This window comes from Gorilla gorilla, chromosome 3, assembly GCF_029281585.2.
Source record: "Gorilla gorilla gorilla isolate KB3781 chromosome 3, NHGRI_mGorGor1-v2.1_pri, whole genome shotgun sequence".
NCBI lineage: Eukaryota > Metazoa > Chordata > Mammalia > Primates > Hominidae > Gorilla > Gorilla gorilla.
The window spans coordinates 128,165,265-128,192,085 of NC_073227.2; positions in this window are offsets into that span (position 1 = coordinate 128,165,265).

The window sequence follows — 26,821 nt, forward strand, 5'->3', positions numbered from 1 at the left end:
TCCCCTTGAGATTCTGACTTAATTGTCCTGTGGTGGAACCTGAGCATAGGCATTTTAAAAATCACCAAGATGATTTTAATGTGCAGCTGCAGCTGAGAACCACAGGTCCAAATCTTGCTAAATAAATACTTGGGCAGATTTTTAACCAGAGGAATTGGTTGCCTCAGCACCAACAAACCCTTACCAAGGGTCTACACAGTCCAGGCACTGTGGTAGGCTCTGAGGATACAAAAAATTGAAAATTGAAAATTAAAGAGTTCATAATACACTTGCAATTCAAATTTCTAAAAAATAATATTTTAAAAAATCTTCCTTTTTTTTACTATAATAGAAATATACACTAATATATTTCTGATGAAGTAAACTATTTTAAAATACCAGGCTTGATTTGAAAATAAACCATAATTTGAAGCATAAGGACATAAATAGCAATAACAAATAAAATATTTACTAACAAAAAATGACAACTAATGGCTCTAGGATTTAGATCAACACTAGAATGGTGAGCTCAAAGTAGATAGCCAAAAACCTCATTTTCCAGATTCATACACAATCATTTTTTAATGAAAAATCCTAAGAGTAACAGTGTTCATCACTTAACTCTGATAAACCAGAGACTTTCCACAACACAGACAGATGGAGACAAAAAACACTGGAAAAAAGAAAGCAAGAAAATGCCAAGAAACTAGCTCAAGCTATTGCTAGTCAGAAAGAAGAGACTGCTTACCACGAGAAATGAAGTGGTGAGATGATTTTAAACAACTAAAATTTAAAAAGTCAAAAAATTCTTCAGCCTCCTCAGCCAGAAACTTAATGTGGTTTTATTTATCTTGACATGTGAATTCTAAAGAATCATAATGACTGTTAGGTTCAAGTCCTAGCTGAGGTCTGAGGGGAGTGGGTGGATGGGGAGCAGGAAGCTGGAAGAACACCCAAGAGACAGTAGGCAGATAAGACATGGTTTTATTCAGCAGCTCACCCACGTGGTCAGTGCTGCATTTATGCACCTCACAAACAACAGTGGCTCCAAGCCAGGTGATGAGCCCCCTATGTATGTCTACATAACTGTGCTTATATTATACATGGGACTGTGCGCCTGCACTCCAATCCTGCTGTGTCATACAGGATGTTTACCTCAGCCTATCCTTGACCAAAGCACATCCATTACCTTACAATAGTACATATTCAACTGTGGAAATTAAAACATCCTCCAAAGGTAACTGAAATTATCAGTAGATCATTAATAAACCAATTAAAAGTTCAAAGAATTAGAGTTCCCAATTGAATAAATCCAAAGATTTGAACCATAAGGGGCCATGTTTACAAAAACTGAGAAATTGGCCTTAAAAAATAAACATACTTTCTTTTGAACAAGTCTTTGAAAAAAACTGAGAAATTGGGCTTAAAAAATAAACATACTTTCTCTTGAACAAGTCTTTGAAAAAAAGAGAAAGAAAAAACATAACCAATATCTTGCACCCTTATTGGATATCCAAATAATAAATATTAGTATTAGCATTACAAGCAGCAGTCACATATATTGGTCTGATTCCAAATTTAGTGCTAATAATTATGTTTCCTGAGGAAAATCTGGAGGGTACATAACACCTGTTGCAAGCTATTGATTTAAAATGCATAGTTTTCCTCAGATTTAAAATGAATCTCTATTCAAAGTCTACCTGGAAAGAAAGACATTGTTTGAGGGAAACCTGTAATATTTATTTGCTAGTCTTCTTGTACTTGTTTCCTTGAGAATGTCAATGCTTTTTCAATTATGAGTTATTTGAAGGAGTTCTTAGATATCCTTGGACTAGCTTGTTATGCCTGTATAAGGTCTGGTCACTACCATCTACGCTACCAATAATATTAACAGTGATGACAGTGATTGTGATGATAATTCCTGGGTCCCTATTGTATGCCAGGTCCTTAATGTATACTAAGCATGTTGTATATTATCTCATTTAATCTTCACAATTAACTCATTTATTCATAGTTTAAGAATGAGAGGACTGAGACTAAGCAAGACTTTTAAATTTGCCAAAGATCACAAAATTAAGAAGTGGCAGAACTAAAACCAAAGTTTCTTAGTCTTCTGTTTCTTTTTTTCCAATGTGGAAATCTAATACATTCCAAAAATACATGCTTACTATAGGAAAATTCTAAAACATAGAAAATTTGAAAAGGATTAAAGGCTTGGCTCTGAAAGATAACTGGGAAATGATTTTCAGTGTATTTTCCTCTTTTTTTTTTTTTGCTGTGCTTTTTACACCAGTGCCTGTGCTCCTAAATACAAAGCTCTGCCAACTCCCCAGTGCTTTCATTTATGTGTCAAAATGCATCCTTTGGGAAATTCTGGTCATTCTTTGTCCATTCTGGTCATACGTATGCTTCAGTTAGAAACACACACAAATGCATGGTGAGTGAGCACCTCCTGTTCTTCATTTCTACCTTCCCCACGGTTATCATTCCCTCTGTCTTGTCTATTCCTAATCAATAACTGGCAAAGGGAATGAAGCAGAAATCCAGATGACCAGGTAAGCCTAGGAGTTTTTGAAGACACGCCAAAGTAACATAATGAATCACTGGGAAGCAGTGTCTCTGGTCTCAGCACAGAAATCAAAGGTGTCATCAACCCAGGTTTCTTGAGAATGGATAGTGGGCAAGTTGGTATCTTCAAAGTTCAACAAGAATCTAATGACATATGCTCTAATTTCTAATAAACACACACACATATATATAGCTTGTAACTGTCTCCCTAGTGATTTTCTTCTTGAGCCAATATTTCTGAGACACAAATTTCAGAAAGTGTAGATTGCTGTAACTTCTTTGAAGGGCATTTTGGAAAAAACTATTGGAATCTAAAATATACTTACTCTTTAATTTGCAGGTTTTTTTCTAGAAATTTATTCTTCTGACCTACTCAGATAAGTGCACAAAAAGTAGAAAAGTACAAGGATATTGGTAGAGGACTGTTTATAACTGAGAGGAATTAGAAATCACTTATATATCCATCAATGAGGGATTTGTAGGTGCCCGCCGTGTGGAATTTTCGTTCTAGTGGATGTTTAACTTCCCCTGCAGTTGCTGTCTTCATTGAAAATACACTCTGTGAGTTTGCATTCTGGAACTGCTCCATTACTACCTCAGATGGTATCACTGAAATATCGTAAAATTTGCTTTTTTTATGCCAGTACAGCAGGAACAACTAAATGGAGGCGTTATTCAGTTTGTTTAAATGTTCCAAGAGTACCATAAAGTTAACCTACCTAAATTTTTTTTTCTACTGGAACCCTTAAAATATATATATTTTTTCTCCTCAAAGTGGAAAGGAATTCACATTCTCTGTTTGCTTCCCAGATTCTCTTGCAATGACAGTGGTAGCTGGGTATCCAGATCAGATTTTAAAACCAGAGCCACCACTGGGGTCCTTTCAGAATTTCCATGACTCTCAAAAACTGTGGAAGGATGAAAAAAAAGAGGGAAATTTCTTCCTTGCCACTTTCCCGAGGCAGTAGTCCAAGAACAAGAATTATAATGTGTTTTATGTCCTGAAAGTCAACTATTTCAAAATGTGAGAAAAATGCATCTTTGGAAAGGAATTAAGCAACAACTATTGTTCATCTTTGCTTAGAGATTACAACCAGCCATTGTGTTCTTTTCTAGAAATTGTCTACCTTTTCTCACAAATGCAACTAATTTGGGAAAAATTCAGTAGAACTCAATGTTTAGATTATAGATTTAATTTATATAAATATCATTTTATTATTTGTATAAAGTAACAGCATACAGCTACCATGAGGATCATGTCAAAAATTTTAACAAAGGATATAGAATATCCTTTTTTAGATGAGTACATTAATCATATGCAAATTGGACTGCCAGGGTTTAAAAACAATTTGTCTTAAACAGTCTCTAAAATATTAAATACTGGTTTGACTAGGGACCCTGTGCCTGTACAAGGCCCCTGTACTGTATTTGCAGAGAAAAATCAAAGTCCCTGATGGAGAACTAGGATGGCACACAAAAAGTTAGATAAATACCAAAAGCAAGAGCAAAGATGGTTTGGGTACTTCAAAATAAAATACTAGATCTAAATTTCTCCACATAAAACTCTTGAGCTGGAAAATATGATTACATCATAAATAGCCTAAAATATGACCCAATGCCAACCTGTAGTTATAATAATCTTTCTTACTGAAATGATGGTTTCCTTATAATGCAAAAAAAAAAAAAAAAACAGAAAAAATATCACATCTGTTATAAATTTCTAAATCAAGCCATTTAACAGGGCAAAAGGAAACTTCAGCATAACCAAATCTGCTGTGTTATCACAAATTCAGAATTAGTGCTATCATAGAATCTTAAGACTGGAAGCGATCTTTATCTAGTTGAACATCCAACACTCTATAACATCCTTACCAATTCGTAAGCATATATTCATTGAGCACATATCAGGTACCAAGCCTATGGTAGGTGGTTTTTAGCCTATTCTTAAAAAAAAATCTCTAAAAGAAAAAACTTCCCACCTCCCAGAGCAGACATTCTTCATTGGACAGCTCTAGCAATTATCCCTGAACTGAGAGCAATTTATCTTCTCCTAGAATCTTCTGAAACTGTTCTAAATACGTTCACCACTGACCTCTCTATTGTAAAATTCAGTGTCCCATCTTTAATTTCCTATTGTTTCAACCAGGGTTCTCCAACCCTCTTGGGTCCAGACTGGGTACTGGTCCACGGCCTGTTAGGAACTGGATTGCACAGCAGGAGGTAGGCTGCAGGCAAGGGAGCATGACCGCCTGAGCTCCATCTCCTGTCAGATCAGCTGAGGCATTAGATTCTCATAGGAGCGCAAACCCTATCGTGAACTACACATGCGAGGGATCTAGGACGCACATTACTTATGCGAATCCATCGAATACCTGATGATCTGAGGTGGAATAGTTTCATCACGAAGCCATTCCCCCGATCCGTGGAAAAATTGTCTTCCACAAAACCAGTCACTGGTGCCGAAAAGGTTGGGGAACACTGGCTTAAACTACGTAGAGCATTTGACACTAATGACCACAACTTTCTTTACACTTCTGGTCAAATTTCATTTCTTCTTTCCAAATTAGATCAGATACCCTAATTAGAAGCTATTATAGAATTCTACATTTTTCCTACAGAACACTTAATAGAGATTGTAAACAGTTGCTTAAGAGTGTGGAACTTGATGCCAGATTGCCAGGATTCAAATCCGGCTCTAACATGCACTAGGTGACTTTGGCCAAGTTTTCTCTGTATTTCCATTGCCTCATCTATAAAATGAGGATAATAATGGCACCTACCTCATAGGTTGCTATGAGTACTAAATGTGTTAATATTCATAAAATCCTTAGAATAATGTAACTGGCAAATAGTAAGCACTGTGTTTGCAAGCTATATAGATTATTTGATTAAAGTCTGTGGTCTCTACTAGGTTGTAAATTCCATGAGGATAAGAATCATGTCTACTCTGCCGACCATTTTATGTCCCCTGCCTAGTTCTGTGTCTTTGGTATCAAATGTTTGCTAAATGAGTGAAGGAATAAACGTACAAATGAGGAAATGAGGGAAAAAATCAAACAATGGCTGTGGGATAGGTACCATCTCATATGAATATAGTGCATCCACCTAGCAATCATCCCATATCTCACCCATTCTGGTCACTGCCAAACACCTATTCTAGACCATTTTCCTGGAAAGTTCCCTTCTTGACAGTACTCAGCTAACTGTTCTTCTCTTCTAGGTCTCGTCTCCTGACTTGCACGTTTTGGATTATATACACCGAGCTTTGAGAAATGCTTATGGTTCCTTCAATCTTGGCAACTTGAATAGATAGCACTTTCTAGCACACTGAATGCACTTCCTCCTTGGCCCTCAGTTTTGCTCACTCACTCGATTTAATGATTCCCCAAAACCTAAAAGTCCAAGGCTGGTGTGTGTTTAAACTGATATTGAAACTCAGATCTTCTGACTTATGATGTATGATGTCATTTAAACTCTAGAAATTTGCCATTTTAAGATAAAAGGTTAAGAAATATGGCAACCTACTACTCAAGTTACTTACTTATTCTCCTCTTTATTTCTCTGAGTTAAGATATTTCCATTTTGGTCAGATATAAAAGTGTGGTTCCTATTCAATATTTCCTAGTATTACTACATATTTGATAAAGTCGGCTTTGCATTAGCAACTTTGTTTTGTTTTTACTGTTGTTGCATTCTCTGTCATCTTTAAAAGGGAGCACGTAATGGCATTTAAATCATATAAAACACTGGGACCATGACAAACATTATTTGCCTAAAATGGAAGCTTACAGGAGTACAAACTCAGCACTGTGATAAAATGGTGGCAAAGATCCTCATGTCTTCAGGGTACAAGATGATAATAGGATGTGAGAGAAAAGGGATGACATCAAACAGACTTTGTCTAAAAATCTTAGTGTAGTTTTCTCATGTAATATTTAGCCACTATCTTGCGAATATGTGCATACTATAAAATATCTGGGCACAGAAACAAAATTTGAAGGCTACGTAACAAATTATGGGTATCAAAATTAATTTATCTCTTCCTGTTTATTTCCTTCAGACAGAATAATTAGTAGAACCTGGTTGAGGAGGTAGATTTCCTGGCCCTTGAAAGTCAGGAGAATTAAATACAGCAGAACCATAGGATGCCTGGAGTCAAAGATCACAAAAAGTGCTCCTTGAATCAACGATCTCTCACTATCTCAATGTCCCCTCTGAAGAGTTCTCTGGAAAATGAAGATGGAAACGGTTGTTAGATATATAAGAAGATTCTGTTTACCCAGAAACAAGTCTTTATCTAAGAGTAAAAAGGTGGTAGTGAATTCTAAATTATGTTTTTTTAAAAAAATCATAAAAATGTTTAAACTCTTTTAACACAAACACACAAACACAGCACATTTCAAAGTTAACATTGAGAACTTTTATAAATGTTAGTTTTGTTGTTGGATATTTATCTCGTGATACTGTTGACTATTTGCCTGATAGAATAAAAGTTTAAAATTTTGTATCAAAGAGACAACACATAGATGGACTCAAAATAATGAAGTCTATTTTTCTCTCATTTACCCTCCCACAGGTGAGTAAGTGGGCCGCTTTGCTCCACATAGTCATTCAGGGATCCAAGTTTTCTCCATCTTTCTAACTCACCTCATTTGCCTTTGAGAACATCATATCATACTTATCTGGCATACTGCCTATCTTTTTCACTGCCCTGTCTCAGTTGATTAAAATCTGTGGTCTTGTTTGTTTTTCTGGTGTTTTATTTTTGTTTGGCTGGTTTCCCCTCATCTCCCCTACCTCTAAATGGTGCTTGGGCTATTTCTTTTTTCTATTATTACTCACTCCCTAGGTGATCTCATCTAGTCTTGTGGTATTAAATAGCATCTATATTGATGGCTTCCAAATTAATACTTTTAGTCTGGATCCCTCTTCTGACCTGCAGACCCAGATGTTCTATGGGTCACTTGTCACCTCAGTTGGAGTCTAATAGACATCATCATCATGACATATCGAAAATAGAGTTACAAGTATTCCCCCCAAGTCCTCTTATAGTCTTCCCAATCTAACTTAACACTAATCCTGTTTCAAGTTCCTCAAGCCAAAAATCTTGGTGTCACCTTTGACTCTTTTTTTTCCTCTCTTATTCCGTGTATCTAATCCCTCAGCAAATCTTCATGGCTTTATCTTCAGAATATCCAGAATTCAACAGCTTCTCCTCCCACTGCCATTAATTTGTCTGTGCTACTATTTGCTCACATTTTGTTTCCTATAATGGCCTAATACCAAGTTGGCATTTCAAATCTTTCCTCCCTGCTTTATTTTTTTCTTTAGCATTTGTTCCTAATAAACTATACATTATGCTTATTTACCTTTTTTATTGTCTGAGTTCAAGGAAGGCAGAATTTTGTTCTGTTTTGTTCACTGACATATCACCAGTATTTTGAATGCTGCTTGTGTCATGGGATCCTTCAGCAGCCAGAAACCTCTGTGGCTGGTTGTGCCTTCTGCCTGAGCATTACTCATGCCCACTGGGTTCATTCCACTCACTCAGCCTGGCAGGCTGCACATGGCTTGCACTACTGGCCTGGCTCCCACACCTGCCGAGGTCAAGCCAGGTGCAGAACAGTGATGGGTGTGTAAGCGAGCAAGTACAGGGTCCAGCCACTGTGCACAGCCAGACATGCTGGCTGCTTCAACAGGGTGGGTGGTTGTGTGAGGCTGTGGCTGAACCAGGGTGTACCACAAGCAGCTTCTGCTGCAGGTACCCACATCTGGATGAGGGGAACACAGTGGTGCCTGGAAGCTTGGAGACACCAGGAACCACAGAGCCCCAAAGAGGGTGTCACAGCCCTGGCTCGGGCAGCCCCTAGGTGTGAGCTCTCCAAAGGGTCACAACTCTTCTCTCCTCGATGCCGGCAATATAGTGAGCAGGGGGTTGGGGGGGGGGGTGTTTCAGCCCTGTTTGTATTACAGCTTATTCAGTCCCACCATTCAGCAGGTCTTGAGTTCTTGTCCCATGTCCAGGAAGAATGAGGTACATGGATGACTGGAGGGTGAGCAAGGCAGAGAGGAGATTTACTGAATGACAGAACAGCTCTCAGAAGACCTGAGTGGGTAGCTCCTTTCCACATGCAGGTACTCCTGAGGAGTCAAGGAGACCTGAAGTTCGTATCTCCCTCCTGCAGCTGGTGGTCCCAACATCTGTGTGGGTCTGCCTGAGTCCAGGGTTTTTATGGGCTCAGAAGGGAGGAAGTGTGTACTGACTGGTCCACAGGTGGCCATGGGCAGGACAGGAAAAAGCACCATAAGTTCTCACTCCATAGCAGACTCTACCCAGAACTGGCAGCCTGGCCCCCAGGCTTCAGGCCTTCCCTGACTTGAAGGTGGGATTTCACCAAGGACCCACCCCTTTCCACTCAGGAGCCTGCTGCTGCCTCCTGCTGCCATTAACATGCCTTCCATGGCACCCAGGCTGTTCATGCCCAGGCGGCGCCTGCAGGCCAGTGCTGAACCACCCTCATCCCCACTTTGGCCTCCCTCCCATGCTTGTCGGCATCCAAATTCTGGAGGGGGTTGAGTCAGCAGGGGGCTGGCATGTCAGTGTTGTCCCGAGCACACACACACATGCAGCTGGATTGCGACAGCACCCAGGCTCAGCCACAACTTTGCTCTGCTTTGGAGTAGATGCCAGGAGCAGGGAAGAGGCCAGGGAGCAGGAGCAGGCACTTTCAAGCCTGCAGGGGCAAGGGGCTTCCTGGGTCCCCCAAGAGCACAGATATGCCCAGAACTGGAGCTGAGGCTAGGTGGCTGCAGCTGTGCCCAGGAGCACAGGGGCTGCCTTGCCCCACCGCCAACTTGGTAGGGGGCAGTGCTGCCACCCCCACCAGCTCTGCAGAGCATGCAGCCTTGACCATGCATCTCCTGCTGCAGCTGGCATCCCCACAGCGGCTATTCCATACAGGCCACTGCCACCATCACCTGCATGGAGTAGACTCAGTAAATATTAGTTGAAAGAATGAATGACTGTTGTTTCTTCTCCATTGTCTAGGGTGTTTTCCTCAACTTCATGGTTGAAACTCAGTCCCAGGATGGTCCATGTTTACCACCCAGAGATGGGAAAGAGAATGGTGGGGTGAACAGGCAGTGTTTCCAAGTCTTAACCTGGAAATAAACACGTATCACTTCCACTGATACTCCGTCAGGGAGACATTGGATACATGGCCATCTCTAGCTGCAAGGGAGTTTGGAAATAGCATCCCTAGCTTGTAAGCCATGGGCTCACATATGTCTCTATAATTTAGAATAAGGAAAGAACATAATCTCTGAACAGCTGGAAGCTTCCATCTTACTTGGATTTATAACAGCTTATTTTATCCAGAATGACAATGGAATTAAACTGCTTTAAAGTCCCAAAGTGAGTTACAGGCTAAAGGTAGACCAAGTTGTTCAATAATACAAAAACTCAGGAGTATTTTATAAGCTATTGATCACAAATTTGCTTACTAAAGCATGGCTGAGGCAAATCCCATTTAAAGACTATACCAAGTCCCATATATTCTTACTAATTGCTTTAGACAGAAATTGCCCAGAACATATGGAGCATATCTTCAGACTTGTATTGTTTAGTGCAACTTTATTGTTTAGTTCAACTTGCAAAAGTTGTACAGAAATAATATTGAAACTGAGGTGGAAAAGAAATGTGGGTCAAAACTCCTGAAATAGTGTAAAGAAAGGAATTTATTACTGAGTTTTCTGTCTTGTCACCTCAATTACTACAATTCCTAAATTAACAAAACATTGGACCGACTTTCCTCCTTCTAAAAGAGTCCAACAATCTATGAAATGACCTTAAGAGATTCCAGCAGGACTTGGCAAAGGAAAAAATAAATCAAATGTTTAAAAAGAGAACTAGAAGATGGAGGGGAGAAAACCTGCAAATCCAAGTCCAAGCACAGATCCTTGCGGGAAACAGTCTCAGGTATTGAAATTAATCAGACTAGAAGTAACAGTATTAGGCTTTACCTAACATTTAAAAAATTTTAAAATACTTTTAAGTCTTATAAAATTAATTAATTGAAGTTAATTCCCACAGTTGGCAAATAGAGTTTACATTCTCATGCACCAGGATAGAAACATAATAAAAAAGCATTTGCTCATTGGGCCTACTTTTTCAGCATCTAAAATGTATTAAGTGCCTGAAAATAAGCATGGTTCATATCTAAAAGGCTTTTGTTGACCTACTGCAAGACCTTATGATATTTTAGGCAATGAGTTTGTTTCTCTGCCAAGGAATCCAAAGAAACGGTGTCAAATAGCCATCCTTTCCTCTGGTTTTCACTGTATCACGTGAAGTGTATTCAAATAAAGACAGCTGGTGGGAGCAAGGCAAGAAGATGAGGCACTTAACTGTATACTTAAAAGTAGTATCTCAACTATTATAACTCCAAACTACCGTAACTCAGTTTCTAAACATTCTCTCCTCCCCTTTTTAAATTATTAAGAAGATTTAGATTTCATCTGACATAATTTATTAACATATGTAAAACTTTTAGCATATGATTTGCAAAGTTAAATTTTAGTTACTATTTTAAAAGTTTCTTTTCTTGATTATAGCTATATCACAAACACTCAGTTTATTGAAAAAGTTATACACCTTGATGTGCTGAGCATTTACTTGTTTTTAAGGACTTCACTACTTGTTGGGAAATTACAAAAAAACTTCATAAAATGTGAAACTCAATAAATAGAGAAATTAAGGAGCATTTTCCATTTTCATAATACCCTAATGTACTTTAGCTGTAATACCAAAGTACCAATACAAATTTTTAAATCAGAACAGATTTCTATCCAATTTTAAATAAAATAGTGCTTAGCATAGGCAAAGTAATCCTTTCCATTTTTGTTAGCACTACTTCCCCAATATTAATTATTAAATCCTTCAACCATCCCTTTTAGGGATTATTCCTTAAAAGATTAGCATGTTGCCTAAATGGGACCTTAAAGTCATTGAACCTGAAGTAACTGCAAAGAACGAATTAATTTTGAAACAATTAAAATATGGCAAGAAGCATTTGAAATCATTTGGGCTCTAAATGGTAATCAGAATTTAACTCTCTCACCCTCATGCCATTTTCACAGCTGAGGGTGCTAATTTTCCTTGCATTGTAGTATAGAATCATTTGGATTTTTTTTTTTTTTTTTTTTTTTTTTTTTTTTTTTTTGAGACGGAGTCTGGCTCTGTCGCCCAGGCTGGAGTGCAGTGGCGCAATCTCAGCTCACTGCAAGCTCCACCTCCCAGGTTCACGCCAGAATCATTTGGATTTTTAAAGTGGGTCTCAATCAGCAATGAGTTTTATAATACTGAGTCTGTAGCGGTCTTGTTTATTTCACATTTTATGGTTAGATTGTCTAGTCCAGCGGGCTATATCCAGTCTCCAGGATCCAAACCTTGCAAGGCAATGAGAACAGTCTGGCTGTGCTGTCTAGAATGCCAACTTCATAATCCTGTGGCAAGTAGGGCCTGAGAAATATTTGTTGAAACCTTATTCTGCTCAGTTCTGTGGATCCAGCCTACATTTGCCAATAGCTTTATAATCACTTTTCCTCACGGCCATACTTCTTAGCTATCAATTAGTTTACTATTATTTTCCCATTTTATTAAGATTAAGCAAATGAGACAGAGGAAAGGAAAGTTATTTTTCTATGAAATAAGACATATGATAGGGTACATATTAATTCGGATTTACTGTCTTAAGACTAGAGACTGCCAGTCATCTGCTGAGCAGAGCGTGGGGTTCGTATATACTGTACATTCCTAGCACATTTTTGTTCTCATTCCCAATCTTCTGAAACAATTAGTCCATTGCCTCTCCAACCCATTCAGATTCATTCTGTAGCAGACATGGTTGTGATCTGTAATATTTGCTAGAAGCCAAGAATGTATTACTCTTCTGACTTAATACACCTGCAAACAACGGATCATATGACCCATCTGGTGGCCTATATAGAATGCTTTTATGCAACTTCCTTCTAAAGAAATATTTGGCAGTTGAACTCATAAAACCATAACTTGAAATGATAGCCTTTTCCTCTGCTAATCCATACGGTTTCCCCTGGTTCGCTGGGGTTGGAGGTTTTGAAATACAATTGTACATATGCTTCCAATACACCAAATTTAAAAGAAATCCCTTTCCAGGTGAAATGCAAAGCATGTTGAATTGCATTCTTACAAAAAACATAAAGTACATGCTCCTTGGGATTATTGCTAAGATATTTATTGAAAACAAAATCCCAGTGCAGGCTTTGCAAATGTGGGCAGACCCATAGGCATTCTTTGGAATGTGAAAGATTTCACAGCCTGGTATTTTTTGGTTACTCTTTTCTAAAAAACATACAGCAATTTTTTTTCAAGCTTAGACAAAGAGTCTAGTGATTGATTTATGATTTATTTAAATGTTCCTCCTATTTCTTGAGCTCAGGGGCAAGGAGAGGCTCTGTTAGGGTGGGATGTGGGGTAAAAACCTGTCTTCAGGTTCCCTTTCTGCTGGCACCCTATCTGCTCACTGCCTCTGCCTTCTTGATGGTCACACACATGCTCATGGCATCTGACATTTTATAATGATGCATGATTTTATGCCTTTCCCATAATCTTGATAAAGTACTATCACCGGCATTGATAACCTACAAAATGTGCTGTAAAATGTGATCCTGTTTCATGGGTGTTGCACCCATGGTCACATTCTAATCCCTGCACAGTTTGAGGAACCTCTGCTGATAAGCACTGTTGTGCTCCACTCCATCATCCCACTGTGAGTCATTGGCAAACACACCCCTACCCTTATGATAATATCCCAGATGCTCAACATGGCCATCTTTACCTCCACCACCATGGGACAACACACTGGCTTTCAGTTCCTCAAAAGGGCCCATCTTCCCTCATAAGACCTTTGCTGTTCCTTTAGCCTAGGATACTTCCCATCTCTCCAACATTCATCTCCCACCCCTCGAACACACAGGCACAGGTACACACACACACACACACACACACACACAAACATCTTTACTGACTCTGACTCAGCCTTCAACTCTCAGTTTAATATCATTTACTCAAACTATGGCCTTCCCCAATCCTCCACTTCTAAATTAGAATCTCCTATAGCAATGATTCAAGTACCTGATACTTCTTTTTCACAACAAATATCACTATTTGAAAATACATATTTTTTTTGTCACTTGCTCTTAAAGTGTCTTCCCTCACTAGGATAATAGCAAGCTCCATCAAGGCAGTCTGGGTCTCTCACTTACCATTGTAGCCCCAGCAACTAGAATGTAGCAAACACTCAATAAATAAGTATTTGTTGAAAGAATAAACTTTATTTCCACATTGCATGTCAGGAGAAAAGGTCTCAGTACATTGGTCAAACATTTTCCAAAGGTTCTGGGTCCCTGCCCTAAGATGAAGTTTTTTTAAAAAAAGATTGAGATGTGCCTTTTAATCATCACAGGGTAGCATGCCCAGTGATGGCTATCCAGTCTTGGATCACTCAGGCATCCTTCAGAAGAGCAGCTAGCTCACCTCCTGTCTGGTCCTAGCAGGAGAGGGCTAACAGCAGGTGCCCATGCAATCCCTTTGTATGACAGGTAGAAGCTATTTGGATGTTTCCCTGTGTTCTCCACACAGATTTTACACCTTCCCCACTTTCTTCTGGATATCTTTCTCCATCTGAACAGCTAGAAGGCATTAAGCATTCCCAATAACTATTTTTGTCTTCTAATGTTGTTAGGCGGAGTTGGGGAATGTTACCTTTCACCGTGCCTCAAATCAAATTGTCACACGTTAAGCCTGGACTCCATGGAGACCACATCATATAAGCTCCAAGTCCAATTCTTCATCCCTAGAGCTCTCTAACTAGGGGAGCTTAATGTGCATTCCACTACTTTGTTGCAGGATTGCTATTGCCTCAAGACTTCCTTATGCAGCTACAAGACAAACCATGGTTAAGGAATGTTCAAACTAGCAGTTTCACTGGCCCTGCTGTTGAATAAATGCAACCCTATCACATTCTTGTCCGGAATTTCTGTCAATCCCTTTGCATGACATGAGGAGAATTCCGCTTAGTAACAGAGGACAGAGTCTCATGAGAGGAACTCAGTGGCCCTGCAAAGGCAATCTGTGATGAATAGCATAGTCCTGGAGCCACTCCCATTAACAACCCCTAACTCTAGGCAGGCCCTGGGTCAGCTGTGCGCTCTCCATAGCTGGCTTATGACCCATGGCTGTAATCACACCAGAGACACTCCTTAGCATCTTCCAAGGCCATAAGCAAGGCTAGTAACTATAACAAATAAATTATTATCAGAATTCTTGCTGAAGCCAGCTGACTTTACAGTTCTTGGGCCACTTCTTTTAAATGTAGTTCCCTTGCAGTTCCTATTGGTCTTGGCTATGCATAATTTATTACTTCTATTTTTAAAGCGCTATCAGAAATCAATAAGAATATAAACACACCAACTGTTATAAATGTCCTCAAAGCAACTGTTTTCCCGTGCCATGTTATTCTTTTCGCAGCGGTAACTAGAACAATTGATGTCCTTTTTATGTGAGTTGCTTTGCTCAGGTTGAGCCACAGCTAAATGCAACATTAGCTCATCTTAAGGAAGAACATGCTACCCCTGAACTTGTAAGTCAGGACGAATCATTTAAAGCATAGTTGAAACTCAGCAGCACTGCAGCACAGTTGAGGATTCAATATATTAACGAATGTCTATTGTGTACATTATATTGAGATATTTTTCCCAACTAGCAAATCCTAACTAAATTGTTACCCTGCAAATCACTTTTTGGTAATAATTGAAGTCTTTATCCATATTACATGTATTTGGTAGTTTAACACTACCATGTAACTGTTTAATTAATATATGGCTAATGCCTTCATTAAGTCATTCAGTAAATATTTATTAAATGCCTATTACATACCAGTCACCATAGTGTTGGTGATACAACAGTGAAATAAGTCTCTCTCCCTGCCTTCGAGGTGCTGCTTTTAGTTTACTCCATTGCTGCATTTGAATTTTTCATTAAACTCTGGAGAATGGGCACTAGGTCTCATTCATCTCTGCACTCCCAGTGTCCTGCTGAGTTCCTGGCAAACAATAGATCCACAATGAAGGCTTGTTGAATAAGTGAATAAATAAACAAAGGAATGAATTAAGAAACAGAGGCTACTGAACAAATATCTAAAGATCTAGGTAGCCCAGAGACCATTGAAGTAAGAAGCAATATCCATTTTTCTCTCTTCTTTGAGTTTAGAAAACAAAACAGACTTACTCTTTGCCACGATTCCTGCCATCTGGCTCCCAACCAGCCTCCAGAACCTGCCATTTTCCCATGAACATATTATTTCCTCCTGCTCTTTCATTTGTTCTATATGAAAAAGTTGTCCAGAGTAGCACAAGGAGCAAGCTGTTTAGTATAATAAGCAGCCAATTAGCCAGAGTTTCTTCCCCTTTGATCTCCCAAAGCAGGTCACGTGGTGGGCTATTGCTAGCTTTTCAGATTTATCTAATACATGCATTTTCTTCTGTGAATTTATTAGATCAGTCCTGAGCCTCAGGTGACCCAGAAATCTGGTGGCTTATAGGAAGTAGAATGTAACAAAAGTGTCATTCTTGTGTCCTGAAATTCACTATGTATGTGAACTCCACATTTGAGCAGGGCATGTAATCAACTTGCAATTATTTACTAACAATGGCCCAAAGAGTCATCCTGTCCCCCTGAGCCTAGGAAAAGCCTATTTAAGTGACTTCTCAGGAGGTTCCCTGAAGATGTTCAGGCACTCAGCACCAAGCACCACCCTCTGGATGCTTCCACTTAGAGATCTAGGGAGAAATCGGGCTTTGTCCATTAAAACTGTGTGGAAAGTTCTAGTTAGTGAAGAAGAATGATCAACATAATGTCACCTGTCTGCATATAGATCATTAGCCTGGACATTTTTGTTTCTGGGTTTGAAGCAATCACCATACATGAATCATGTTACTTTCAAGACTATGATAATTCTGGCAGATTATAAAACAGCAAAACAAATAAATAAGAAGAAAGACTGTGATAACTGCGCAGAACAGCAAACTCTTCAAAAGCTTCTTTGGCAAGAATAGTATTCATTCATTTAACTAAAAACTTACCTACAAAGTGAGAGAGAGCAAACTAGCCAATAAAGATGAGTATAGACAGGTTCCTGTCCTGGAGGGACTTACAGTCTAAGGAGTAAGAGGAGGTCAAAGGAAGGGGGATTATTCCGAATTTATTAAGTGCTGTGGAAGAAAGTATACAAACTGCTCTGACAGTAAAGAGGTAAGCGAAATCTGCTCTAATTTATACAGTGGAGGCTGTGTACCTCAGCGGTTAAGAATGCAACCTCTGGAGACAGATGCCCCAACCCCACAGCCCAGTATCAAGCCTCACAGGGTGTGAGAACTAAAGGACTAAATGAGTTAATACAAGCACTTGGTGAACACTTAACAGTTGTTAGCTCCTCTCCCCAAATGAAGCTATCAGGCTTGTTCTATCTATTGCTATTTAAAATGATCTTTGCCCCATGTGTAACTCCATTTTTTTCTCATTATTGAATATTAATTTCACTCTCCGAAGTTTTTGCTAAAAATATAAATAAAAATTGTTGTTGAGCATTAGCTGTTAAAAGCTGTTTCCAAGACCAATGAGTGTGTTGGCAACAACAACAACAAAATCAGGCTTGGAAGGACATAGGTCCCAAAAACATAGCCAATTGGAGGTGGCCACTAGTGCAACATGAAAGAGTATTCAAGTCTCCCAGTGTCTAGGAAATGAGTTTTTTCAGTACAAACAGGTATACTGTTGAGCCCCAGGAGAGAAGAAGGGACTCCAACTGACAAATTTTAAGGTATGGCCACAGGCAGTTCCAAATACCTATTTAATCCCAAAGCTATCTTTGGGTTATGTTTTGGGGATGGAGGTGAGGAATTCTGTCCCTACATCTTCATTTTGCATAGGGAAAGAGAGAAATTTCTAAACTCCAGCCCTTGGAGGAAAGGACTAGAAACACTTCTGGACTCTCTTGACCCCTCCCCATCTCCTTCCCAAGAAAGGGGGAATGATATCTCTGATTGGTGACATAGGAAAGAAGAAATAGCAATGGTCTTTGGTCACTTTTCTCTCTCTTTTAGAGGGCCTGATCTCAGAATGCTATAGGCTGAATTGTGTTCCCCTATGAAACAGATGTTAAATTCCCAACCCCCCAATGCTTTAGAATGTGACCTTATTTGGAAATAGGATCTTTAATGAGGTAATCATGTTAAAATGAGGTTATTAGTGTGGTCCCTAATTCAATATGATGGGTTTCCTTATAAAATGAGGAAATCTGGACAGAGACAGACGCAAGAAGAGGGAAGGTAAAGTCAAGAGGCAGGCAGAACACCATGTGACAATGAAGGCAGAGATTAGAGTTAATGCCACCACAAGCCAAGGCATGTGTGGGGCTACCAGAAGCTGGAAGAGGCGAGGAAGGATTCTTCCCCCGTAGGCTTCAGAGGGAGCATGGTCCCCACTGACATCTTAATTTCAGACTTCTAGTCTCCAGCACTGTGAGACCATATATTTCTGTTCTGAGCTCTAGCCAACTGGTACACAAAACACTTTCTCCACTCACTCTGCCGTAGACTGCCTTCCCCTACAAAGAAACCTGCATGTTCATCCTGTTCAGTGACTAAAAGTGTTGAATTGAATAGATGTGAAGTGGGTGTGGCCAGGAAGGGGGTCCCCTTTTCTCAACAGATTTCACTGGTAGCAAAGCGAATCATTTGATGTGTATCTTATTTCTCAGTCGTTCCTGAATTTGGAGTGGGGAGAGAGGCCTGATTTTCTAGCCTAAACCCCAAATCTAGGCTGAGGCACATACTTTACATGTATTAATGCATGTAATCTTCATAATAAGCCTATAAGAATATGTCCTATTATTATGCCCATTTTATAGGTAAGAGAGTTTAGGCATGAAGAGGTCACATACCTTTCCCAAGGACAGTGAATGCTGAGGACTGAACTGCAGGCAGCCTGGGGCCAGAGTCTACATCCTTGCCCACTAAGGGTGCTGCCTCCCCAAGGGCTACATTCCAAGGAATAAGCCGTTAAATGGTTCTATTAAATGGGAGTCTAAGGGTAATCACTGTGGTCCTCCCTATGTACATGTTAATAAGTTTGTATGCCTTTTCTCCAATTAAAAAATAATAATAAAAGGAAAGGGATTCTGTGGTCAAATTTATCAAGAGAACCCTGGGTGAAAAGAAGTGTTTTCTTTAATCTCTTCTAATCTTCTCAGAGTCCTTACAATGCCAACATGCCTTGTGACTGTTAATCAGGATATGGAGCACAGCGTTTGACCACAGAGCACTTTTCAGGGAGCACTTCTTGGGACTAGTGTTCTGAAGAACACCAATTTGGGTCTGAGAGGATATTTTGAATGGGAGGTACTCTTTCATTTGGATATAGTTCTAGAATCTTTTACAATTTCTATAAGCCAGTCAAAATGCTCAGAAATCCCTTAGTTTAAATTTTACAAAGCATTTTATAGGGCTTAGAGGGAAGGCCGGGCATTGAGATCCACACGCTGAAGCGGACACATGTCTCAGCCACAGAAATAGAAGACACTGGAATGACTGTAACGCCAGAACACAGCAAGGACCGCGGAAGGTAAGGCACAGCCTCACAGGAGGATGGGGTGATTTCATAGAGGAGTTGGACTTGAGCGGGCCTTGAAGGATGAGTGGGACTTCAGGCAATCATTTTGGATTAACTACCTTAGGACAAAATCTCTCTGTTCCAGGATGGAGTCAGACATCCTGCTGACTCTTGAGATCTGTTTTGATCCCACAGTTTGGACAGAGAAATTTTCCTACAGCTAAGCAGAGATCATAAATCGGTAGCCTTTAGGAAGGATGTGACCAGCAGATCCTTGTTTGGACAACACGATGTGGCTGGTGTGTGTGTGTATACGTATGTGTATGTGTACGTGTAGGTTTAATTTCATGTATATACTCTTGGGACTCACCATCTCTCCCATTTTACTGTCCAGTAAATGTCCAGTCCCGGAAGTTATCTGAGCTCCCCTTTCTAGGCTGATGTAATCACATGCACAACTAAAAAATGAGGTGCCTTTACGCCCCTGTCAACATTTCGGTATGACTGACAGTATCATGGGAAACATCAGAGAGGAAGGTTCTTCCCAACCATTTTCAGCGTATATGTTGTGTTACTTACCAGAACCTGCCTCCAAAATGAGTTCCCACTGTAGAGCAGTGGTATATATATTTGCACTAGTCCTGCCTATTCAGTATTCAACTTTAGTACTTTACATAATGGATTATATTACATTAAACTAGATAGATCTATCATCCTCTTAAATGTGGTGGGGAAAAGGAGAAGCACAGGATGCCAAGTAATTTAAAATATAATCTTTAAAAATCATTAGATAATGATCTGCAGGCCAGCTAAGTCATTTTCCTAAGGAGATTTTTGTCTTGAAATCTTTTACAGTTTTGGTTGTTCTATAGCAGGATGGTTGCTTCACCAGTGTTCAGAAAGTAAACATTATATGCTTATAACATATTGTTATGGTTATAGGCACTTGAGTGCAATAAAATACATCCCTACCCACAATACTCTCAGTAGAAGCATCACCCCAAGAACTACTCTATGCCTGCTTATATTAATAATTACAGTCACAGGAGGACTGGACAATGATGTCAACAGAAAAGCTTTTTTGAGCTCATTTTTTCCTTTGCTCCTCAAGAGGGGCAGAGATACTCATTTCACTTCCCCAATCAAATTCGGGTCTCACTTTCAGCGACGCTGCAAATGGAATTGACTTTTTTCTTTCACCTTTGCACCAGCATTTTCCTAGTGGGACGTTGTGATTCTGAGTCCACAGGATTTTGCAGAACACCACTGTGGAAATGCTCTTACTTCTGACTTCCTAGCCTCCCCTCTGGGAACTCATTCCCTCCGAAGGGCTTGGGTGGTGGGAAGAACAGGGCAGAGGATTGTGACAGCAGCAGTCACTCCCTCACTGGAGAGCGGTTGCCCCTGTCCCTTAGCAGATATCGCTGTCTGTGCCTTCCTCTCACAGGGCAGGAAACTGCAGTCATGTGGACAGTAGGGCACTGAGAGCAGCCAGCATTGAAATGTTTATAAGTGAACAGAAAACAATGAGTTGGAAAGGGTGGAGCAGGGGACTTTGTTCTTCATTATAAACCCTGCACTAATTGATGGGTTAACTAAATATTATTAGTATAATTTTTTTAAGTTTAAGTCCTCCCTTAAATGTTTGGACTGCTGCCCCAACCCCTTGCTACACTTTGCAGGCAAAGCTTCCTGAAGGAATTGTCTACACTTCCTATATCTCCTTCTTCACCTCTCCTTCAATCTTACTGAAAAAAAAAGGAAAAAAAGTTGCAATGTGTAAATGATTTTTATCAATATGTGCATAGAATTTTAAATATTTGGCTAGTACTAAGAGGCTTTAATGAAAACTCACATTCCCCTGCCCAGCCCACAATCCTATTCCCCTATCCCACTCCCAGTGGAAACCACCTTCAACTTTTATGCTGTTTTTACTGGTAACGATTTACTGCTATTTCTTGATCTATTTTAATTTTTTAAAATTCACCTCCTGTTATAGAAGTTGAACTCTGTCAAGACACACACACACACACACACACACACACACACAGAGACAGAACTTCCCTTTCTTTCTTCATCCTCTCAATATCACTTTACTATAATGTTTGGCTAAGTCAGCAGTCACAGTCATTGACATTACTATGAGCAGTAAATATTCACTGCTTGACCCAAGTTGTTCCTTATGAATATTGTGGTTTATCCTAGAGTTTAAACTGTCTTTGCTTAGCTTTCCATGTAGCTAACATTATATTTTTTCTAAATGTTCTGATAGAGCTGCTGAAACTCTACTAATAATTTTTGCCAGACATCTGAACACATCAGTTCCTTTTTCACCTGGCAACCTCCCTCCTAAAGACCTCTGTCTTCTACCCCAGGTAGGATAAGCTGGTTGCCCTCTAGAAAGACCTGTGCATGAAACCTCACTCTTTCCTCTGTTTTATCCCCTTCTATTAATCAAGGTAAGGTAACTGCCATTATAAATAGATCTCAAAATGTATAAGAACACACTATTGAAGTCTATTTCCTACTCACTGCTATGGACTGCATTGTGTCTCCCCCTCCTATGCCATATGCAGTGAAGCTCTAACTCCGGTGTTTATAGATAGGCATTTTAGGAGGTAATTAAGGTTAAATGAGGTCCTAAGGGCTGGCTCCTAATCCCATAGGATTGGTGGCCTTATAAGAAAAGGAGGATATTGTAGCACCTTGATCTTGGACTTCCTAGCTCCAAAACCATGAGAAATTAATGTTCATTGTTTATGCCCCCCAGCCCATGATATTGTGATATAGCAATCCAAACTAAGACACGTACAAAATTGTATAGTGAACTAGTTGGCAGGAAGCCCTCTTCCATGCAGCCACTCAGAGACCAGGTTGACAGGGGCGCTTTGCCATCTTTAACACACTCCATTAGGTTTGCCTGGGAGCCATTCCCATTCCAGCCAGCCCAAAGGGGAAATGAGCATGGAGGAACATGTGTGGTAAGTTTTTATATGTCAGACCTGGAAATGGTGCCATTCATAAACACTACTGTTAAAGTGGCTATGAGTCAGCCACGTGGGCACACTTAATAGCAAGAGGAGCTAGGGAATGTAGTAGTGGGTCCCAGGAAGAAAGGAGCATGGGTCAGGGTAAGTGGTTGGCTGACTGCCGCACCTCTGTGTATTGGATCTCGTTTTCCTTTTGTATTGCTAGAATTTATACACCAATAGTTTTCTTTAATTCAAATGTACATGGAAGGGGAATTCTTCAGTCTTTACATGTCAAAAAACAATTTTACCTCATACCAACTCAGTTGACTCTGCATATCAAAGTCACAGCTCCACCCTCATCTAGTATTCTGCATGTTACTCAGCAGTCCATGCCATTCTGCATGCTCATCCTTTTCACTTGCTTTATTTTTTTCTCTTAATAATCTCTTGGTGTCGCATCTCTGTTGCTGGTTCCGAAATACCACGTTTTATTGATTGTATTAGGTATTAAGTGTCTCTTTCAATGTGGAAACCCATGAAGTTCAGTTTTAGACATATTATCTCATTGATAATTTGTTCCCTCTTCCCTCTTTCTCAAATTCTGATTAGTCAGAAGTTGGACTTACTGAATTGTTCTAATTTCCTTGCCTACTGCTTTGGAAGAGTCTATTGGAAAAACAGCTTTGAAACAGTCTATTGGGTGTTCAGTTTTTCCCCACATAACCTATGTGGAGATGTTCCATATAGCCAAGGGATACACCTGTCAAGTGATGGCTATTTATTTTAGTGATTTATTGGGAAGCAGAGGTCACTGTATCATGTCATACTTGCTTCCCATTCTTCTTTGTTTTCTTTTTCCCTTATTTTCTACCCTGGGATTACACTTCACAATAAAGCAATCACGCTTTGCCTTAGTCTATATTCTGAAAGGAATCTCCGTATGCATGTCAAGGTTGAGGGGTGTTTGTCAGCTACAAATATTAGGGTGCTTGTTATGGATGGAATATTTGTTGAAGGTCTAAGCCTCAATGTGATGGTATTTTGAGGTGGAGCCTTTGGGAAGTAATTAGGTTTAGATGAGGACATGAAGGTGGGCCTCCATGATGGAATTAGTATCCTTATATAGCAATAGTTATATACAATTATAAGGATATAAGGATATCCTTATTCTTATAAGAAGAGGAAGAAAGGCCAGAGTTCTCTCTCTCTCTCTCTCTCTCTCTCTGTGTGTGTGTGTGTGTGTGTGTGTGTGTGTGTGCAACATGTGAGGACACAGCAAGACAGTACCTACCTACAAGCCAGGAAGAGGGCCCTCACTAGGAATGGAATTTTTATGGTCCTTGATCTTAGACTTCCCAGCCTCCAGAATCATGAGAAATTAATATGTGTTGTTGGAGCCACCCAGACTATATGGTTTTTTGTTATGAAAGCCCAAACTGACCATGACAGTACCTTTTCACTAGATGATTCTGAAAGTATCAGTACATGTCAGTCTTTTCTCAGGGATAATTTAGATTCTCCAGAGAAGAATCCTTCAATATGCTATCCAGTCTGTTGCCAAAATTCTGGGAGTAGAGCGGGAGAAGGGAGTCCAGAAGCTACAATTCAGTGTGACAATTTTCTCCATATTAGGCCTCCATGCCTTGTCCTTTTGCCAGTCCTAGTGTCTCAAAGTCAAGAGTCTCTAATCAAATTTCTCCAGAGAATAAGACTCCTTGAGCAGGTTGGAAGCACATGGGGATAGGGTCTTCTGGCTGGGCCATGTAAGGAAGGGGATTGGTGAGCTCAATCATTCTATAAAACTTTCAACAAGCATTCCTGTTTTCATCCAGGTTTCTCACCTCCGCCTTCTGTAGTACCTGGAGTACCTGGAGAATCCAAGTGCAGAACATCTAAAGGTTCCTACATGGCAAACTGCCTCGTTCCTCATCAAATTTCTCATTCCTGTTACTTCTTCCAAGTACACAGGTGTCAAATCCATTTCTACTTCTCCATATACTTTCCATATTCCAAAAATGTATTGCCATTGTTGCCCGCTCTTCTTTTCTTTCTCGTATGTTTTGACGTTGTGTTATTATCTCTTGTTATTCCTCTTTTCTTATTTAGTGGGGATGTATGACAGTGCAGTCCTCCAGCTTATCCCTGAGCCATTTCCACTGCCCAGAAACTCCTCTTACTGAGGTTAGCAAAGATCTCCATGTTGCCAATATACTGGGGGCTTTTCTAGCTTTATATTCCCCAGCTCCACAGCCAGAGATGATATTGTTGATCATTCTCTATACAACACTTATCCAGGCATCTCCTGGTTTTTCTCATACATTACTGGTCCTAATTATCTATCTTCTTTCTTGGATTCTTCACCTTCACCTGACCTTGACATATTGAAATTCCCCAGGTCTTAGGACCTCTCTTTTCTAGCTATGCTTTTTCTCTGGGTAATTTCATCCATTCTCATGGCTTTAACTACTATCTACTTCTAGATTAATATTTCTAGACCTCACCTCTCCTCTGAGCTCCAGATTCTGCTACCCAACCCCCTATTTAACATCTCTTTTAGACATCAAATAATTATTTTTACTCATCCAGCCAACATTTATTGGGTATCTACTATGTGTCAGGGAATATTCTAGGTTCTTGGGACAGATTAATGTCAAATACCTCTCTCTCATGATGCTTTCAGAGGAGACAAGACAAAGATTAATAATAGACTTTATGGAAGTGTTATAGTATAACAAAAGGTGATGAAATAGAAGTGATACAAAAAAGAAAGAGTAGAGTGCCAGGGATGAAAGAGCAGTTAGGATTTGAAATGGGATTGTCTGTGTAGATCTCACTGAGATACTGAAATGTGACCAAAACTTGAAGGAAATGAGGTCAGGAAGGTATCTAAGATATCTGTAGAAAAATTATTCCAGGCAAAAGGAAGAGATTACAAGGGTCCTGAGATAGGAATGTGCCTGGCAAGTTCAAGGAAGAGCAAGGAGATTGGTGGAACAGAATGAGCAAGGAGAGTGTAGGCAATGAAGTAACGAGGAGAGGGTTGGAGAGGGGGAGAAAATATAAGGATTATACATCATTGAAATAACTTCAGCTTTAACTCCAGAATTAGACATGGACTCATTGGATAGTTTTCAAAAAAAATTGTAAAGGTTCCTCTTAGCGCTGTGCAGTGAATAGATACCATAATGGAGCATGGGTAAAACAAGTAGGAGACTGGGTCTGTCTAGTGCAGAAATTTCAAACTTAACATGTGTAAAACTGAATTTTTAATCATTCTCCCCTACATCTAGTTTTCTCTATCTCTGCCCAGAAGCTGAGGCCAGACACCTATGAATCAGGCTCAGTTCCTCCTTTTCTATCACCTCCTTCTCTATAAACCCATCAGTAAATCCTAACCTCATCCTGTGAACTCCTCACCATCTCCGCAGCCATCCTATTTGTTCAACAACCATTGTCTCTTGCCTGGTCTGTCACAACTGCCTCCTCATTTATCTCCTGCTTTCACTCTTACCACAATCCATTTTTTTCCAACAGTAATCTTTTGAAAATGTAAATCAAATCACATCATTCCTTGCTTAAACATCATCAATAGGAAATGGAGAGAAACTGCTTACTAAGTAAGAGTTGTATTTGGAGTGATGGCATGTTTGCAAATTAGATAAAAGTGGTGGTTGCACACACCGCAAAAGTACTAAAAGCCACCGAATTGTTCACCTTTAAATGGTTAATTTTATATTACATGAATTTCACCTCAATCAATTTTTAAAAACCCTTTGATGGCTAGTCATTGCATTTCTTACTATATAATTAGGTGTAGATTTGGTTGCAAGTTTTAGAAAACCCAAAATAATAGGGACTTAAACAACATAGAAGTTTATTTCTCTTTCACATTAAAAAAAGAAAGCCCTGAGAATAGCCCTTATCAATAGTCAGATAGGATGTACATGGAGTGCAATGAGGTAAATATATTTGACTGAGGGGCTGAGAACACCAATCAGTGCTATTCTCCATGACGTAATCCCAGACATAAGTTACAGGATAGTGCAGTGTCAAAAAAAAAAAAAAAAAAAAAAAGGACAGCAGCCAAGATAAATAAGGCTGTGGAATCAAATTCGTGACAATTACTGGGGTCTCCTTCACTGGGGCTACCACAGCAGCAGAGAGACATCATCTGATGATTGGGGGTATCTGTCACTCTCTTAGCCAACCCTTGGGCTTCATTCCTCCCAAATCATCATCTCCTAAAAAAAGAAATTTTTTTTCTATTTATTATTCAAATGTATTATACTTTATAAAAAAGAAAAATGCTGAGATGGTCTTTCAAAACCATTATTTAGGGGTAGAAACTGCCAAAACAATACAGAAATCAGAAGAGACAGAGCAATAAAATTTTCCAGTTTGGGAAGGGAGAAAAACACAATGATAAAAGCATTCCTTTGCCTTTTTTCTCTGCCACCCAAGTTCTATTTGTACTTGACAAGACCAAACTAAACTTTTTTACCTTGTTAGGAACTGCAAGGATTTTTCCAAATCTTTTTTTCCCAGACCACAACAGACTTCTTTCAGTATAGCTGGTTGATTTCAACTTTTCACC